Source organism: Pinus tabuliformis, chromosome X (assembly GCF_031772625.1).
Source record: "Pinus tabuliformis cultivar Carrire ecotype Pingquan chromosome X, CPIR1, whole genome shotgun sequence".
NCBI lineage: Eukaryota > Viridiplantae > Streptophyta > Pinopsida > Pinales > Pinaceae > Pinus > Pinus tabuliformis.
The window spans coordinates 1,651,077,300-1,651,093,858 of record NC_142308.1 but is presented as its reverse complement, the minus strand read 5'-3'; positions in this window follow the sequence as shown (position 1 = coordinate 1,651,093,858).

Genomic DNA, 16,559 nt, shown 5'->3' with positions numbered 1-16,559 from the left:
ATAAATTTGCATTTATAATGCAGTACTTGACTGATTTTAACTTAAGGGTTTTGCACTAGGTTTTGGAGAATGATGCTGGACACTCAAAATGGATCAAGAAATTTACAATATCTTAATACCAGTTTGACAACAAGAATTTTTCATCAATGTGTATAGGAATGATCTGCTATGAAGGTATAGGTTCTTGTGGATTCTCCCCTTTAGGATGAAGGGAAGGTTCTTGTGGATTCTTCCCTTGTGCAAGGAGATAAGGTTCTTGTGTATTCTTCCCTTGTATCTATAAAACAGAATTGATTCCAAGTACTTTGCAGTTGGATTCAGTTAGAAGCTTGGCTAATCCTTGACCTTTTACTAGCTTGGTAGTCTTGATAGTTAGATCAAACTCCAAAATTCGAGTGATCCATCTACCTCTTTTCCCATCAGTGTCTGGTTGGGTTAGGAAAATTTTTACAACACTATTAGGGACATAAGCAGTAATAGGTGAATGTAAGACATACATTCTGAATGATTTCAGGGCTTGAGGGCATAGGCTTGCTTCTCAATGATGTCATACTTAAGCTCAGCATCTCTCATAACCTTATTGAAAAAGGCTATGGGTTGGTCATGGGAATCTTCTTTTTTCTATAATAGAATGGCAACTAGGGTTATTTCAGAGGCAAAAGAGAAAATACTAAATGGCTTAGTATAATTAGGGCTGGCTAAGGTGGGAGCTTCAAAGATAGCCCTTTTTATTTGTTCAAATGCATGCCTAGAAGAGGGAGTCCATTTGACTTCATGGTCCTTTCGGAGCATGTCTGTTATATCTTTCACAATCTCTGCATAATTTGGAATAAACCTCCTTAGAAAATTAATCTTGCCTAGAAAAGCCTGAATCTCCTTCTTATTTCTAGGTAAGGTCAATGTTTCAATGGTAGATACTCGTTTGGGATCAATTACTACTCCCTTCTTTGAAATAATATGGCCCAATAGTTTTCCTTCTTTGACAACAAATAAGGAAACAAGGAATTCTTAGGGTTCAATGATATTCCAAATTTTCTACACCTGTCAAAAACCTTCATCAAGTGCTTTAGATGTTTCTGATCAGATTTAGAAAAAACAGTTATGTCATCAAGATAAATAACCAAAAATTTATTTACCTGACCCATAAAAGCTATGTCCATAGCTCTCTGAAATTTTGCTCCAACATTGGTTAAGCCAAATGGCATCCTAGCATACATGAATGTACCCCAGGGTGTAGTAAAGGTTGTCTTCTCTCTGTCTACTGTATCAACATTCATCTTATTGTAACCTGAAAAACCATCAAGCATAGAAAGTCTTTGTGCTCCTGAAACCATTTGAAGTAACTGATCCATTTTGGGCAAAGGATAATTATCTTTTAATGATTCTTTGTTCAAATTTATAAAATCCACACAGAGTCTTATTTCTCCATTTTTCTTTCTAACAGGAACTAGGTTTGCAACCCAACTAGAATATCGAAGAGGGAGGATGATTTGAGCATCTAGCATTTTCTTAATCTCCCTTTCTACATTTGGTAGAAGGGCTGGATTTATCCTTCTAAGTTTCTATTGATAAGGTTTTGCTTCTGGCTTCAAAGGGATCTTATGTTGTATTAAGGAAGTATCATAGGTCTTTAGATCAACATAAGTCCAAGAAAAAACATCCTTAGAATTTTGCAGTAACTTAAGATACTTAGCTTTGATGTCAGGGTCTAGAGATGCACATATTTTGATGTTTTCAGTATCTTCATTAGTTCCAATGTTAATCTCTTCTATGTCATCTTTTGAAGAAATGGACTGAGGGTTTCGGAGGGCATCATTTTGATCAAACAATTTTTCTAAAGGAATGAGTCCTTTTGGAATAAAATTATTAAATAATTGAATAATGTCACGATTAGAAATTTGGGTATTAAAATCTAAAGTATCATTTCCATCTGTATTTTCATTTATTTCAGTTTTATCTTCATCAATTTGTAGAAATGAAAAATCATCTATTACCTGCAGAAATGATTTTAATTATTCATCATCTTCAAATATTTGCCAATGTTTCAGATTATCTGGGATAGATGGCCTATATTTGACTTGTATCTGATAGAGTATATCAGTATGATCGGGAATTTTAAAAGAGCTAGCAGAGACAGCTAAGGCATCTGCATGAATATTCTGATCTCTGGGAATATGAGTCAAATTAAAAGCATCAAAGAAGTTTTCAACTGAATCCCATACTTCATTTCGGTAGGATGTTGGGTCCCTATAATACTAGTTATTACCCCATTACTATTGTAGTTATACCCCTTATTTATATTGTTGTGCCCCTATTACCCCCATATTGTTATTTTTGTGCCCCATAGAATCCCTCTATTGTTATTTTTTGGCTTTATATTATTATTGTTAGGTCGGCTGGATTATATTGTGACTCCTTAGACTCCTATATATAGAAAGGAAGTTTTGTCATTTGTATCATCCAAGAATTTTTCATTCATGTAATGTAAAGGAGGTTGCCCTGTCGAAGAGGCTGAATTCTAAGGCGTTGATCTATCTTTTCTATCTTTTCTTGAGCTAGTTTCATAACATTTGGTATCAGAGCTTTGGATTTTAGGGTTTCGCTGCTCCAAACAGGTCATCGTGGCATTTTCGCTATAAAATTTTTTCTGTGACATTTCAGAAGTTGCAAATAAAACCCATTTGATAAGAAATCGCGCTGAACCTTGGGTCTGAATTTCAGAGCTTTTCGCGCGATATTTGCGGAGATATGATCTGAGGAAGTTGGTGTTTTTGGAGACTCCTGAATTACATTCAAAACAGGTGACCTGGGGAAAATCGTCATAACTTTCTCTCTGGGGATCGGATTGAAATTTCGTAAGAAGGTACAGAAAGAGGACTGATTGTAGTTTCTTGTGTGTGTGTTTCAGATTCAAAGGTTGAAACAGTGACTCGTGGCATGTCGTACAAGTTTGCTCTACTGAACCAGTCTAAAAGCAAGTCACTGTGGGAGATTTCACATAACTCTTCCTTGGAGAATCCAATTTGGCTCAGACTTGTGGCATTGGAAAGAGGACGCAGAAGGCTACTACAGGTAGAAATTTCAGAACTGGATGATCCGAAATTATAGAGATACATCAGATTCAATATCAGGCTTCTATAAAGTGAAAAATGGTGTGTAGTTTTTTTTTTAAATTTTTGTGTAAGCTTGGTTTAACGGAATTCAAAGGGCATAGTAAAGCATTATTATCGGTAACTGATGCCCCGAGGAAAGAAAATGCAAACACCTAGTAAGGAACCTGAAATCTCTAGCATGACTCATGAAGAAGAGGAAGAAATGCTACATGATATATCAAAATTACAAGAACAAGTGCAACAAATGTCACGCTCACAAAAGCTAACAGAAGCTAAGATAAGTGGCGTGGAATCTAAGATAAATGGCGTGGAATCTAAGATAAAGGGCATGGAAGCTAAGATGGATGATTCGAAGATAGATTTGAAGAGAGACATGGCAGATTTGAAGATAGATTTGAAGACAAACATGGAAGAATTAAAGAAGTTGCTACAAGAAAGGGTCACTAATGGTGAAAAGGTAGTAAAGGAAACTCATGATGAGAACAAAAGAAATGTTAATCATGATTCCATAGACGCTAATGTTGGATCAAAGAATCACCATATTCCAAAAACCGATATGAGGAAGTTTGATGGCAAGGATCCCGCTACATGGATATTACAGATGGAGCAATTCTTCGATCTCAATAATGTGCAACACGCACAAAAGGTACGTATGGCAACTGTATATTTGGAACCAAATCAGTTTGTATGGTATCAATGGCTTTGCTCTCGTAAACAATTTATCACTTGGGCAATTTTTACGGAAGAATTGATAGCACATTATGAAGATACAAAAAGCAACACTTTTTTTAGCCAATTGATAAGTCTCAAACAAAAGGGTTCAGTAATGGAGCACATTGAGGAGTTCCAAAAATTGAACATAAGGGTAAAAGATATTCCAGAGGAGCATAGGATTTATGTGTTCATAGGGTCTTTAAAGGATAATATCCAACATGATGTTCGCCTTTGGGAACATGATTCATTAGAGAAGGCATTCAGGTTAGCAAGAAAAATGGAAAGCAAAATTATGGCAACCAGGAAGCATACCACTCACAACTATAAAGACGGAAGTGTTGTTGCCCCTAGTCTTCCACAACCTATAAGGTTGACACCACAACAATTGGAAGAAAAAAGAGCAAAAGGGCTTTGTTGCAGTTGTGATAGCAAATACAATAAAGGTCATAAGTGTGCTGAGAAGAAATTATTCTACATAGATTGTGAAGAGGAAGAAGAAAAGGAGCAAGAAAGGTCAAAAGAAGAAGATATACTCCAGGAACAAAGCCTAGATGAAGAAAAAATAAATCCGACCATATCTTGTAATGCATTGGCGGGAATTACCACTCCTCAAACCATCAAGATAGAAGGACAAATCAAGAAGAAAAAGGTAAGAGTGTTGATTGATTCAGGAAGCACCCACAATTTTATTCATTGTAGGGTAGCAAAAGAATTGAATTTCTTCCTATATCCAGCACCAGAGTGTCAAGTGATGATTGCAAATGGAGGAACAATAAATTGCTCTGGAAAGTGCCATAATATCAAGCTATCCATGGGAGAATATGTATTGACTAACCCAATGCTTTCCATTCCAATGGGAGGTGCGGATGTTGTACTAGGAGTCCAATGGCTACAATCCTTGGGTACAATAGCTTTTAATTTTCAAGAACTTTTCATCAAATTTTCTACGGAAGGAAAGGAAGTTGAATTAAGGGGTATTGCAGGGAAACCAGGAAAGATAATCAGCTCTCATGGTATGACAAAGCTTCTAAAAAAGGAGCAAAGAGGTGTAATTGCACAATTATGCTCGCTAGATGTTTCCACATTGGAATAATCTATTTCTCCAGATCTCCAAAAAGTCCTGGACAATCATTCCAAGGTATTTGAGACTCCCAAGGGTCTCCCACATATACGTGATCATGATCATGCTATTCATCTGATTCCAGGAAGTGTTCCTCCAAACATCAGGCCGTACAGATATCCCTATGTCCAAAAAAGTGAAATTGAACGTATGGTTGCAGAAATGCTAGAGGCTGGTATAATTCAACCAAGTCAAAGTTCTTTCTCAGCTCCAGTAGTATTGGTGCACAAGAAGGATGGATCATGGCGCATGTGTCTAGATTATAGGGAGCTCAAAAAGCTCACTATTAAAGATAAGTTCCCCATTCCTGTTATTGATGAATTACTGGATGAATTGCATGGATCAATTTACTTCACCAAGTTGAATCTTCGTTCGGGATATCATCAAATCAGAATGAAGATTGAAGACATTCCGAAAACGGCATTTAGAACTCATGAGGGTCATTATGAATTTTTGGTCATGCCATTTGGCCTTACCAATGCACCTTCAACATTTCAAGGTTTGATGAATTCAATTTTCAAACCATTCCTTAGAAAATTTGTGTTAGTATTTTTTGATGATATACTAATCTACAGCAAGTCTTGGAAGGATCATGTTGAACATGTTGACAGGGTGCTACAACTATTGGAGGAGAAACAATTATATGCAAAAAGATCCAAATGTTTCTTTGGAGTCCAGGAGGTGGAATATTTGGGTCATATTGTATCTCATGAAGGAGTTAAGGTAGACCCTAGCAAAATTAAAGCCATTAAGGAATGGAAAATCCCCACATCCATAAAGCATCTGCGAGGATTTCTTGGGTTGACAGGGTATTATCGCAAGTTTGTTAAGAATTATGGGAGAATAGCAACACCTCTAACAACATTATTGAAGAAAGATTCATTTTCATGGACTCCGAAAGCAACAAAGGCCTTTGAACATCTTAAAGAGGCAATGTGCCAAGCACCGGTCTTAGCTACACCGGACTTCACAAAAACCTTTATTGTGGAATGTGATGCTTCAGGAAATGGAACTGGTGCTGTTCTAATGCAAGATGAAAGACCCATTGCTTTTGAAAGTCGTCCAATCAAGGGAAAGTTTTTAAGCAAAGCTATTTATGAGAAGGAAATGTTGGCAATACTCCATGCACTTAAGAAATGGCGACCCTACCTAATGGGAAGACACTTCAAGATAAAAACGGATCATGATAGCCTTAAATACTTTTTAGAACAAAGATTATCCTCTGAAGAGCAACAAAAGTGGGTCACAAAGATGTTAGGTTATGACTTTGAAATCATCTACAAAAAAGGGAAGCAAAGTGTGGTGGCAGATGCACTCTCAAGAAAGGATGAGGATGTGGAAGCATTGTTGTGTGCCATTTATATTATCCAACCAGATTGGATAAACGAAGCGAGGGAGGAATGGAAGAATGATGAAGAAGTGTGGGCACTTATTCTAAAGCTACAACTGTAAGGACTCTGGACACCACATATCTCCACAATGGTATGATATTGTCCACTTTGGGCCTAATCCCTCGTGGATTTGTTTTTGGGCTTTACCCCAAAAGGCCTCATACCAATGGAGATATTTTTCCATCCTTATATACCCATGATCCTCCCCACTTCTAGTCAATGTGGGACTTTGGTCGTATACCCAACAACAACAAGATTCCAGTACTTCTGATACATTTAGCTGGCAAAATGATTCGTTATGGTACAAAGATCGCTTATACCTCTGTAAGAATTCCCAGCTAAAACAAAAGATTCTTATGGAATTGCACACTTCTCCCTTAGGAGGGCACTCAGGATTTTTAAAAACTTACCACAGGGTTAAGAAGGAATTTTTTTGGGATGGCCTTAAATCAGATATTCAAAAGTTTGTGGCGGAATGTTTGGTTTGCCAGCAAAATAAAGTTGAAACAATTAAGACACCGGGTCTATTACAACCTTTATCCATTCCAAGCCAACGTTGGGAGGAGGTTTCAATGGATTTTATCACAGGTTTACCCAAGTCTGAGGGAAAGAGTGTCATCATGGTGGTAGTTGACAGACTTACCAAGTATGCACACTTTTGTGCATTATCACATCCATTTAAAGCCAGTACAGTTTCTACTGCATTTATGGAAACAGTTCAAAAGCTACATGGAAACCCAAAGATTATTGTAAGTGACAGAGATCCCATTTTCACTGGAAATTTTTGGACAAAATTATTTTCTTGTCTTGGTACTCAGTTAGCTCATAGCTCATCTTATCATCCTCAATCTGATGGGCAAACTGAGATAGTAAACAAATGTTTGGAAGGATATCTTCGTTGCTTTATATCTGATAAACAGACACAATGGGTCAAATGGTTGCCTCTGGCTGAATGGTGGTATAACACTTCCTTCCATACAACAACAAAAATGACCCCATTTATGGCACTTTATGGGTATCAACCACCATCCATCACATCATATTTAAGAGAAAATTCTAAGGTTCAGGCAGTGGAACATCACATCGAACATCAACAACAAGTCCTCCAACTCTTAAAGGATAACCTCGTGTTGGCACAAAATAGAATGAAACAACAGGCAGATCAACATCGCAGTGAAAGAAGTTTTGATGTAGGTGATTGGGTATTCCTACGGCTACAACCATATAAGCAAATGTCCCTAAAGCAAGCTAAGAAGGATAATAAATTATCACCAAAGTATTATGGTCCGTACAAGGTGTTGCAAAAGATTGGTACTATGGCATACAAATTGGAGCTTCCTGCAGCTTCTCGATTGCACCCAGTTTTCCATGTTTCATGTTTAAACAAGGTTATAGGTGACAAGCTCCCAATTCAAACAATATTTCCAGAACTTGACGAGGAAGGAAAAATTATATTGGAACCAGAAGCAGTCACAGAAACAAGAACTCGACAGCTACGAAATCGATCAATTTCAGAGTATCTTATCAAGTGGAAGAACTTATCCGCTGAAGATTCCACATGGGAGGATGAGAATTTTATGCAGAAGTATCCAGAACTACTCAAGCGTTGAGGACAACACTTTTTTGAAGGAGAGGGGCATGTTGGGTCCCCATAATACTAGTGATTACCCCATTACTATTGTAGTTATACCCCTTATTTATATTGTTGTGCCCCTATTACCCCCATATTGTTATTTCTGTGCCCCATAGAATCCCTCTGTTGTTATTTTTTGGCTTTATATTATTATTGTTAGGTCGGCTGGATTATATTGTGACTCCTTAGACTCCTATATATAGAAAGGAGGTTTTGTCATTTGTATCATCCAAGAATTGTTCGTTCATGTAATGTAAAGGAGGTTTCCCCCTCGAAGAGGCTGAATTCTAAGGCATTGATCTATCTTTTCTATCTTTTCTTGAGCTGGTTTCATAACATAGGACCTAAGTCTAGGGTGCTTGGTTTGGCAAGCATTTCTTACTTGCTTAAAAATAAGTTCTGAATCAGTAAAAACACTTAAGTTTTGAACTTTTAAGATTTTGGCTAATTGCAATCCTAAAAGGAAAGCTTCATATTCAGCAACATTATTGGTAACTTCAAAATCTAATTTACATGATTGGGTTATATATATATATATATATATATATATATATATATATATATATATATATATATATATATATATATATATATATATATATATATATATTATTTTCAGGTGAAATTAAAACTACTCTAGCTCCTGCCCCATCTTTTGTGCAAGAGCCATCAAAGAACAATTTCCAAATATTAGTTTGGTTTGTTTCAGGACTTTCAACTACCTCTTCAATTTTGACTTGAGTTTTATGTTGGTTTGAAGTGAGTTGAAAACAACCGTCGTCTTGATCTATTGCATAAATTGGATGGTTCCTTGGCTGGTCAGTCTTACAAATAGTATGTACAAATCTTACCTCTCTATATAATCTTAATTGCTCTCCCCCATAAATAGGAATAGTAGCATATGACATATCCATCTGTAGAGTTCCTCCTAATTTGGCACAACAAGACCTAGAAAGGAGCATTCTAAATTTGGGAGGGATATCTTTGACAACAATATCAAGTACTACACTTTTCACTGGAATTTGGGCAAGGGTAACCACTAGATCTTTGATCAATCCCAAACATGGCACCTTTTTAGAACCAAAGCTGTACAGGTCATGGTAGGATCTAGTTATGTCGAGTTTCAAATGGTCCATGATAGATTTTGGCGTAAGGTTGTGTGATGCTCCTGAATCAAGCATACAATTATACAACATGGAATCATTTGTTTTAAGATTTACATAGAAAGGAGGCACTATCTCATCTATCATGTCTGAACTAGGGCAAAAAACTACTGCTATTTTTTCATCTTGCAGACTTATGACATCACCTTCAACATCAACTAAGGTATTTTGTATCCATTTTGTGACTTGGCTTTTGTAACCAGGGTTTTCAGAAAGTTCTGATAGTGAAATTGGGATCTTAACCCTCTCTAATTCTTTTTCAACATTAAATGTAGTCAAAATGTTTTTACCATTTGGGTAGTATCAATTGACTGATCTAAGGGCTGAATGAGAGTTGTTTGAGCTTCAGCAGTTTTCGTACGTGGTTCAATTACTGGAGTTTCCTTTGGAGGTCTCCTAGGACCAAGCCTAGGCCTAAGATCATATCTCTTGTTTAACTCTGCAATTAAAAATTTAGAGAAATCATGATATTTAGAGACTTGTGAAGCTTCTTGATCTTCTTGAACCTGATTTTGTTATGAGAGAGGAATGATGGATGTTTGATTGGAAGAAGAATACATACTATTAATATCTTCAGTAATTGTCATAGTATTATCATCAGGTTGTTGGTCATCTATCAATAGAGGAGTAGGAACCTGTTGATCATTGCTAGATCTCTGAAGAATTTGTAGTGGTGGATTTCTTTTATACTAACCTTGATTTTGGTTTTGAGGTCTAGTAACTGTTTGTTGTATTGTCCTAGGTTGGGTCTCAATCTTTGAAATCCTATTTGATAGGTTTCTAAGAAGAGATGTTATTTCATCTATTTTTGAGTCTTTTGATTTAGTCTTAGAGGAACTAGAGGCTTCTTGAACAGTTTTGAGTTTTCTTTGGGCCTTTTCTTCCTTAAGTTTTAAAGAAGTTAAGACTGCCCTATTTGATTCTACTTCTATAGCGTTTGTTTGCATTTCTTCAAGATTTCTTGAAGTTCTCTCTCGTAGCATAACAACAAAGTCATCATCAAAAGCTTTAGACAATCTAGATTTAGCTGCTGCTACAAGGGGCTTACAATCAATAGGCATTTTGTGATAGAGTTTATTGAATCTTTTGATAAAATCTGATACTAGTTCACCAAAGTTCCTTTTAAGCTCTTCAAATTCTATGAGGAAGTAAAGAGGATCCTTTTTCACACCCCATTGATTTTTAAATATGGTTGTAAGCTCTTCCCAATTTCTAATGGAAGCTACTGGTAACTGTCTAAACCAAATCCTCACATTTCCTTCAAGTGACTATACAAACAATCTCATATAAAAATTTTCTTGTTCAATATTCATGTTGTCTGCAAAGTCTAGGAAAGCTTGAAGATGGTCCTCAGCTGAGGGACCAGTTTCTCCATTGTACTTGGGAAGGTATTTTAAATATCCAGCTGGGAATGCATCAAGGTTATTAGGTAAGACTAAGGCAGCATATCTAGCCTGTACAATAGGTCAGAAAGCCATGACAGCAGGTGGTGTATGAGGTGCTTGAAGTATATGAGGTTGTACAGGTGGAGCATGAGGTGTTTGTGTGGATGTAGAGGATGACGAAGAAGTAGAGGAAGAAGATGGTGATTCAGAGGTTGATGAACTAGCTGGAGGTAAAGGAGGAGATCTCCTGAAGGACTTCAAAGGAGTCTTAAGAACTAACTTTGGGCCTGTAAAGGAATACCTTCTTTTGTTTCAAAGAGAGGATTGGAATATATAAAGAAGGTCTCCTCAAGTTGTTAAGAAGAAGAAGCTTCAAGTCGATCAAAAATGGAAGGAAAATGATAGGTGGTAGGGGATATGAAATCTGTGGGTTTATATTCTGGTAGATTAACACCCAAATCAGATTCAGTTTTTGGTGATCTTGGTGGTAGTGTGGGTATTGGATGAGATTCTAATGAATGAATAAGGTATGTTGACTTAAAATCAACTCCTTTATCTAGAAGTTCAGCAACCCTAGGTGATAAATGGGAGTAATCAGGATCAGATGGGATATTACTATAGGGGTCAAATGATTCTAATTCTTCATACTGTAGGACTGAAGAAGAAGAAGAATATGGATGGTGTCCCCTTTTAGAACTGGCTTTTCTCAAAAGCCTTTCAGGATCTAACAAGGACTAACTATGTCAGCTTCTGAACAAGATCTGGTATGTTGAAAAGGTGCTAGCTTGGGAGTGTGGAGTCACCTAGGTGAATGATTTTAACCTTTCTAAACCTTTAATCACCTTTAAAGGAAGAATGAAAGAATATCGTTGTCCCAAGGGAAACTTAAATGAAATTAGAATCCTGACAACGGTGCCAGTCTGATGTTGTACCTTTGAGATAGTAGTAGGTCAGCTACAAATACCAGAGCATCTAAAATAATTGTTTTGGGGTTTTTGGTTTTAGTTTTGGAAGACCAATGAATGAATACAGATGTAGAATTGAAATACTTAATCCTTTGGGTTATATTAATATCTCAGCACAGGGCTACTATAAAGCTTTACACCGTGATATAGATCAAAAATAGTGGTGATAAGAAGACAGAAAATAATATGATTATCACAGTTTCCAGACTGTAAAACAGAACAATCATAAGTAGGAAAACCTTCTAAACTACGTTCCAAAGGTTCAAGGCAGTATACTTAAGCTTACACATGATGCTGATGATTTATTGATTAGAGGGGATTAGCTAAACAAACAGTTCATTGATCCATTCTCTTAATAGATGATCACTTCAGGAGCTTATAGGAACAAATTGAGACACAATTATTCCTACCTAGATACCTCTATAAGTCATAAGCATATGAAGAAAAACAAAATGATTGATAACTGGAAAAATTTACAGGATAACACAAACTGTGTAAAACGAAATTCAAAATCCTCTGCTTTGTATTAAGGTTCCAGAAAGACTGAGTACATCAAGTGTCTACAAAAGCTTCCTTCAAAGGTGGCTTCCAGGTTTAGAGTAGAATGAACAGTCACTACTTAACAAACAATGAATAATAAACCTTCAACTTTGAACCAATAACATCTCGAAAAGAGAGTTATTTATAAAATAATGAAACTTAAGAAAATATCCTAAAACTGATTAAGATTTATTTTAGGAAAGGAAAGATCTTCATACTAGAAGATAGGGGCAGCTATTGAACTGCTTCTTGCTGTCCCCTTTTATTCAGGTTGTGCTAGCTTTGTTGTTTGATATTTTTCCCCTTTAAGCTGCTTGACTGTTTGAATCCTTTGCGCTGGCTGATTTGATCATTTGATCTTTCATCTGATACTCTTTAAACTCTGTGAATATCCTTTAACCCTGCTAAGTAACCTTTACTATGTTCCTTTTACCTTTACTGTGCATTTTAGGTTTTTACTATGTTTTTCAACAGTAAATCCTTTTGATTTGTCTTCAAACTATATGCAGGCTTTTTCTTTGTAAGCTTGGAACATAAGTCTTTTCCTGCAAAACACAGAAATTGTTTAGAAAACCTAGGTGACAAAGGAGGACACCAATGGATTTTTTGAGCTCGGGAGGATACTGGGAGTCCAGAGCATATTAGAAGGTAAAACAATGGCTTAATTGGTCACAGAGGCTTCTGGAGGGTTTACTGTGAAAACAGGTGAAACAAAGGCAAAATGGTGATTTTTGCATTTAACGGAGAAACAGATTTCTTTTTGAAATATGGGGCAAAGTGAACAGTGGCTATTATGTCGTTATGCGGGAGGCGTTTTTGGTTTTCATTGCACCGCTTTATGGAGCACAGGCGGTTTTGGGAGAGGTCACTCGAAATGATATGAGCTTGACACGTAGCAAGGGGAGTTCAATGGAATACCACTTTTCGGGCGGGTAACTCCCGTATAGAGAGCCAACCCGAAATCGTTGTGGGCTGTTGATTTTGAATGCATTAGATCAGATGGAGGTGGAGCGAAAGAGTAGTACGGAGGGGCCTAATGACTAATTATGGTGGTTATGGGCTTTATTATGGTTAAAACTAAGATGAGCGGGCTTCTTTGTTTAAATCATAAAAACGATTTAACAAAGAAATTCTTCGCAAAACATGATATTGCGGACTTGAAGAATTATGAATTCGGGTAGATAAATTATATTGGGTCCAGGTTCATATTGCATATCGCAATCAGGGTTTAACGGAGGAAGGCGCATCGCAAAGGAATGCGATAAGGGCCGAATGCGACGTAGGAATAAATCATATATGATATGTGATCGAGTCAGGGTCCCAATCACATATCAGAGATCGCAATGGCGGAGGGTTATTGGTTTAGCCGAGACTTGCAATGGGGGCGGATGCGATATGGCATGAATTATAACATATATTGAGTTGGGTCCGTCGCAATTGAAGATCGCAACGGCAGAGGGTTATGCTTTTAGCCGGGATTTGCGATGGAGGCGGATGCGATATGGGTATGAAATATGGTATATATATGCTTCAGGTCCAAGTCCATCGCAATCGCATATCGCAATGTGGGGAGAGTGCATTCACATTGAAAGGCCTGTGATGCGATATTTTATTAAATACATAGTTTTATAATAAAACTAAAGGTTTCGGGTTATTTATTAAAAGGAGTTAATATATACGGGAAAAGGGAATTTAGGGGTTTAATACGTTAAGTTAGAGTTACTATGAAAATATGAGCGGAAAAGGGGAAATATATGTAATATGAGCGGAAAAGGGAAAAATACTAAGTATAAACCTTTATCATGGGTTATTTGCTTTTTATATATACTTCAATACTTAGGCTAAACCTCTTTTTGTGGGTTTTTTGGGTAAAAGGGGATTTTACATGGGATTTTCACTTTTCCTAGGCAAAAAGGGTTTTTCCCTTAGGAAAAGGGGTTTTTTTATGGAAAATGAGTGAATATGAATGTATGAAAGTGGGAAGGGGAAATTAGTGAATATAGGGATGAATGGGGATTAATGGGAAGTTAATTAATTGATCTAGTAGACCTTCATTTGCTTTGTGTAATTGCATCATGGACATAGAACATATGGTGAAACATGATAAATGTACATTTTGTCCAATCAATAATCAAACTTCTGCAACCTTTCTTCTACTTACCCTTTGCTTACCCTTTGCTTATCCTATCATTTTTTCTTCACTCAATGGGTGCATTTAAGCTAGCAAACCCTTTTCCTTTCTATTTATTTTACAAAAGCAAACTATCTAATTCTACCCTTATAACCTCCAAGGGCTCAAATTAAACTCATGAGCACCTTATTATTCTCTACCTAACTACTGATCTGCCAAGATTAAATGGTTTGGCCATATCTTTATTCTCTAACTATAACATCAAATTTAAAGCATGAAGTAGTCAAGATTAAACTATTTTACTGTCATGAGTTGTGGCATTTAAGACAAGCTGCACACAACCATTATTTTGCAGAAATAATAGTAGTGGCATTTAGACTTGCTCACTTTCAGAGTTTATTTGTTTTCTTTTCTTTATAACCTAACATTTTATTTTTGTCTTTATTTTTGAGGACATCTAACCTAACATTTTCTTTGATATGGACATCATCATCAAGATTTTTTTTCACTAACATTTTATTCACTATTGTTATGTCCATATCCTAAATTAACATTTTTTCAAAATATTTTTTATTTTTTGAATATTTTATTCTATCTTATCAAAACCCAAAAATGCTACAACAAACTGCAGTAGGCTTTCTTCCTCCATATCTGCTTAACCTGTTTCTTTTCATGCTGTTGAGAGGGTCTTTCACGCCTCATGAGTGCTGCCATTCTTTTCCAACACTTAGAAAAGGTATGGTTAGGTAAACCACAAAAGGTACATGTTTTTCGATGCCTTGATCTTCCTGCATTATTAACAAAATGATCATAATCAAAATGAACATTCGAAGATAAAAAATGGTTATACCTTCCTTTGTTGTTTCTGATGTTAGTATGGCAACGAGAGCTTGCCTCAGCTCTCTCCCTACAATGGGCACTACCATGGGATGATGGGGATATTTTCCCATCATTCTCTTTCCCCGACGATGTCTCGGATGAATCTAACACCTTTGAGCACTCTCCTTTAGTGTACCTCGAGCCTGCAAATGGATGTTCGTGCACAACCTCCAAAGGTGGAGTTATGCCTTGGTTATTAACACCAAGTTGTTCTTTCTCCTCGTGCCTCATCCTTATAAGGAGCCTCATGTTTTTCCCTGTAATTGGGATCTCCAAATCTCCAACAGAAATCATACTATGAGAAGATGAAATAGAAAGGAAATCAACATCTTTTACCTTCTCTTTCGATTTGGAAAGAACTGATGAGGGTTTCTCATCATCAGTTGTTCGCAGTTCTGTCTCAGCGTATTTCCCAACTTCTTTCCCTGACATACCCAAGTCCTACCTGACGGGGTAATTCCTCTACTTTGATGGGGTTGACAATGCCTTGGCCATTAATGCCCAAGCCTTTTCCTTCGTATCCCATTCTCTTCAGCAGTTTGGAGCCAATTCCTGTGGTATGATTTTTGAAAACATCGAAATCATTATCAGGAAACATACACGAAGATGGAGAACTACTTTTTACCTCACATGAGTCCCACTACAGCTTTTCCAAGGCCTCGTCCTTGGCTTGCAACTGTCGTAGCAAACTTTGTTTCTTCTCCTTCTCTTCATGTAGATGCATCTTCAATTCAACATTCTCTGTTTGAAGATTATGTTTGTTTTTCTTCAGTTCTTCCATGGCCTCTTCTATGGCTTGCAACTGAAGCTGCAACCGCTCCTTTTCCTCTGTCTCTTTCTGTATATTTTCATAACAATTTCCACTTTCTTGGAAATGTTGAGCATGGTCTCATACATCGCTCTTTCATCCTCTGTCATTGTTCACACTGCAATTCACATCAACGCAAAGACCACTTTGATACCACTTGATCCAAGTCCGGGTGTGACAAAGGACCCTTCCAAGACCTTTTACTTTCGTGATGTGTTAAAATTTCATTTTAAAAGAACATTAATGAATACATTTGCATGCGGAAAAGAAGAGGAATATAACAATCATCAACACATGAAAAATTAAGCGTTGATAACGGAGTTCGTTCAGGAGGGACTACGTCTCCATGCCTCGGTGTCAAGATGGCATAGGCTGCTGCATTAAGTGTTGTCAATAAAGGTGATGTACATAAGAGATGATGTCACGATCATACAAGGAAAAATTCCCTCTTGCAGGAGTGGCTCTAAGAGATATTCCACAACCGGAATTCTCAATCAAAAGACTCCTATCAGTATGACACAAAAACATGCATGATGAGCATCCTGCCAATATGGCACAAAAGGGATGTCAAAACAAAACATGCATGACGACAAAAAGAGTATCCCAACAACATACAACAAGGGATCTCAAAGCATAAAATGAAGAGTTATGACAACAAGTACATCACATAGAAGCTTCCACATCAAATCAAGTAAGGAATCATGACAACATGTAATA